Source organism: Eutrema salsugineum, unplaced genomic scaffold (genome assembly GCF_000478725.1).
Source record: "Eutrema salsugineum unplaced genomic scaffold, Eutsalg1_0 scaffold_1, whole genome shotgun sequence".
In the NCBI taxonomy this organism is placed as follows: domain Eukaryota; kingdom Viridiplantae; phylum Streptophyta; class Magnoliopsida; order Brassicales; family Brassicaceae; genus Eutrema; species Eutrema salsugineum.
The window spans coordinates 18088416-18093024 of NW_006256909.1; the positions used below are offsets into that span (position 1 = coordinate 18088416).

Genomic DNA, 4609 nt, shown 5'->3' on the forward strand with positions numbered 1-4609 from the left:
ACCATTTCTTCAACGCATATATGACGAGTATCATTTATGCCTGCCTTAAACCTCATAAGATCACATAGCTTCATAAACGAGCACGGATACATACGATACACCAATCGAAAGTGACCAGGATCCTCTTTCAGAACATTTTGAATGTAAGCATAACCAATGTCAGAGATCGGTCGACGAATGGGGCGTTCAATATTCTTCGCATAAGCTTTTGCTATATTAGTCAACATTAGTAGCATAATGTCCAAATCTGATTCATCGTCTTGCATTTCGTTTCCTTCCTCTGTCAAATATGTATGTTCCTGTTCTTGAATAGTGCTTTCCATGGTAATACACTTACAAAAGAATATATAGTTAAAAAATGAACGAAGTTGTATTAGGAAGTCAAATTAAAAATGTGTTATAAGCCACAAACACATAAAGAAGTAAACAAATGTATGAATATTATAACTTCAACGATGCAACAAAATAAAAAAAGTTGGTATCATAAACCAATCCATAACGTAGCTATAAAATAATCAAGAAGAAGCAAACCCAAAAAAAAAAAAAAGACAAATCACTCAGAGCTAATATTGCTTTGGATCCAGCCAAAGCGTTCTTCTGGTGACATATCCGTAAACACGTCTTTCATTCCCAATGAGTAGATAAGGGTAACTGCTTTGAATTTCATGCTCTGGTTCAAATTAGGAACTTCTTTCATGGCATCCCAAACATTGTTTTTCTTTTTCTCAACTTCTCTTTTCTCAGCTTCCAATCTTAACTTTTCCTCTCTTTGTTCAGCTTCTTTTTGTTGTCTTTCTTCCCTTTGTTGTATGACGCTAAGTATCTTGTTGCTCACAGCTATCATAGAATCACTGTTCAGCTCATCGGAATTCCTAAATGATTCCGTTCTAGATCTCTTCCTCGGGATAAGTTTCTCTGCACGAGCTCTCAAATTTGTTGCTGAAAATGGTGAAGCATCATATTCCAGTGGTGATCGCTTTTGAGATGATAATGGAGAGCCATCATCATTGCTCTCATCAAAGTTCAAGTTTTCTTTAACTTGACCATTATCAACAGAGTAGGTACGAGCATCTGTAGTTTCACCCAAACCAACTGAAAAACTACCATTAGCCGTTGAACAGTCAAATAAAATTTTCAAATCCTCAAACTGATCATTAGAGTCATATCGCATAAACCTTGTGGTTTGGATGTGCCTGTAAAATAAGTGAGACAAATATAACTATGACGTGCATGTAAAAATACAGTTTAAAATAATATAAGCAAGTGAGACATATATAACTATTACGTGCATGTAGAAATATAATTTAAAACCAACTAAGCGAGACATATATATCTATGAATATATTCAAAGACATACCTTTAGATAATTGCACCATACTTCATCAGGAGCAGTAAATCTTTTCATGACAGGATCCCATCCAAAACCCGAACTGAATCGTAGAAGCTCCACATAATTTTGATATTGAGATTTAAGAGATTTTATTTGGCTCAGATAGTTTTTGTGGGTTTTTTGGCATCCAAGTCTCTCATTAAGAACCGGTAGTATTTTATGCTCCACTGTTGCCTTATTCATTAGACCACCACCAGAATCACGCCATCCACGTTGAATTCCCTCCACAAGTAGTTCTATCAATACTTTGGTTTCGTCTGGAGTCCACTGACTATATTGTTTTTCTTTGTCACCCATTGTAATCTTATTCAAAAAGTTATCATAGCGAAACCAATAAAAAACATGTTAAACAATCAATCGGTCACACATACTAACCTCAAAGCTTCATCATATAACTACTAAAACAAAAAAAAAAATAAAGATAGAAAAAAGATAGTCTATATTACGTGTTCAAGATGATGACTAGAAGAACAATGAAGTTTTCTTCTACGTCAAAAGTAAACCATCATTATAAGCAAATAAACATGCCTTATTCAAAGATATGATATTTTGAAAACAAGCATAAAATATATTCACTTTACATTTTTCTTTAAAAAAAAGTTATTAAAAATTTACAATAATCTGCAAGAGTTATTACAAGAATCATTGAGAATATTGATAAGCGGATTCTTATAATCCACAAACTCTTTGAGATTCTTACAATCTATAAAATTCTTACGACTTTTATAATCTATAAAAAATTTGTTTTCAATAACCCCCCTTAGGCTTTGGGCTCTTGGCTTTGTGAACTTAGAAAATTAGATATTTATTATTGCCTCATTAAAAATCTATCTCAAAAAAACCCACTAAGGATTGATATTAACTCGATTTATTTATTGCAAAACAATAACGACTGAATATATGGAAATTAAAAGAATGAAGAATAGAGAACCGAATGTTTCTGCCGAAGTGGACATAACCATTTGCAACATCATCACAACTATAATTCCAGTCATCATTCGTACGAAGATCTCATTTGCTACTACTGTTGTAAAATATATTTCTTGGTAAACATGTTATGATTTTTTAACAATTTTTTTTACTTTTGATTTAAATGATAACAAGAGACAGACGAAAACTAACAACTAACTACGGCTATATACTCAAACCAAAAAATGAATTAAATAGCTGATACAAGCTTTGACTGGACAGACAACAAACTTCGGTGAAATGACCTGCTCGATCCAAAAGACGCAGCAGACCCATGAGACTTGTAATCAGATGCTGCTAGCAACCATGATCCTGGGCCAGTCTTCAAACTTTAGATCGACGAAATCTAATGTACAAGTTTCAATACAAAGAATCAAAGTATTGGTAATTTAATTCACATTTAACCTGAGAAAAAGAGAATCGAGTTAAGGTATGCACCACATGAAAATTGGGGAGTGCATAGATAATATATGATTAGTTTATATGTCAGAAAAAATAGAGAGAAGTAAAAATACGATAAAGATCACATTTCACATACTATATATAAATGTTTTATTGTCTACCTAAAAGGAAAATACAAACATTCCGGTATGTTCTTGTTTTTCAATTTAACAAAAAGAACAAGAGTAGAGGAGTTAATACGAGGGCAACGTATGGAAGAAGCGTGAAGGCTACAGAAAGCATTCTGTCATTTTATGTGATTTTATGGGCCACCTTTTTATTTTAATTTATATACTTCAATGCTTATTTATTTCAACCAACTACAGTGATTGTATGCAGTTTGTATGTATATTCACGTCAGATAAAAAAAACTTAAAACTGATGTCAGTCTACTAGCCCGTACCGTGCTTTATGAGAAGAAAATTAGGCAATGGCTTAAGACTACATCAAAATTAAAATTATAAGGCCACATTTATTTCAAAGCTAGGCTTATCTATATAATTTAATACATGTGTTTAGTTTATTTGTTTGAAGAATTCCATAATATTAAACATTTTATTGTTATAAAAGAAACTAAATAGTTTGACTATCATATCTATAGGAAAATTTGATAAATGCTTTCGTAGGAAAAGAGAGAATATTTGTAATTTAGAATTTCTATATTATTATTATTTTGTATGTTTTTTTTTTTGCCAAGACATTATTTTGTATGTTTCATTCAATATTATACCTTTAAAAAATAATTTAATTTTTATAATAAAAAACCACAGATTTGCCTTAATTAGGCCTCAATAAACCTAAGCATGTGACTGTTACTAGCGTGGGAGATCGAACAATTTTTCTTTTGTTTTTTTTTGTATTTTGTGTGATATTGTTAAGAAGGATTATGCAGACGTAGCCTATGGATGCAAGATGCTGTTCTAAACGGTTAATTTAAAAGCGTAATGCTGCCAAGGCTAGGTTTATATTTTTTTTCATATGTCCATATAATCCTAGGCTAACATATCCAATAGCTTGTTTAGTATGCTCCGATTGAAAGATCAATCATTCAGGATCCCGAACCATGTAGAAATCATATTAAATTGACCTTCAAATTGTTTTAGTTTTTTTCTGCAATTTAATCTATTCTCTCGCCTTACCCCATTGTTAAAATTATGCAAAATACTCTAACCACATACATATATCCTTTGTGTTCATTCTCTTTTCTCAATAGTTTGACATCTAAGTTACTACAACATTGCATGTACACATATGCTTTTGCATGCAGATTTGGAGACTTATAACAAAACTGATGATATGTTCAGTTTTTAACTTTGTAAAGCTATTGTAACATAAAAAAAAAAAAAAAAAACATGGATCGAATTCACATAGATCAAGGACTATATTATGATTTTACGAAAAAAGAATATAGCAAATTTGATTTTTTCGAATGAAGAAAAATAAATGAAAAAGCAAAAAAAATAAATAATCAAGTTTAAACTACTAACTAAAAGCTTCACGCATCAGGTTACTATGCAGAAAACATATTGCATAACAGATTATGGAAATCATTACGTATTGTTCTTAAACTAAAATCACTATACTAGATCAATCTCCTACCAACGTATTAAATGTGTAATATTGATCTATCAATAGTAAATTATATTGAATTCAACAACCTAAACATGCATTTTAATCGAGTTTGACAAGTTCACAAAAAACCTTAACCTCAACTTCCGTTGGTTAATGATGTTTTGCTCATCCAAAGTATTCTAATCAAAAGTTTTTGGTAAGTTGAACATTTTAAGATCATAAACTAGTTGGTTAATC

At 31.2% G+C, this 4609-nt stretch overlaps 1 pseudogene; it reads right to left on the reverse strand.

Annotated features, from left to right (window-relative positions):
- Positions 1-553: 553 nt before the first annotated feature.
- Positions 554-1687, reverse strand: LOC18030310 (annotated as a pseudogene).
- Between the last annotated feature and the right edge of the window lie 2922 nt (positions 1688-4609).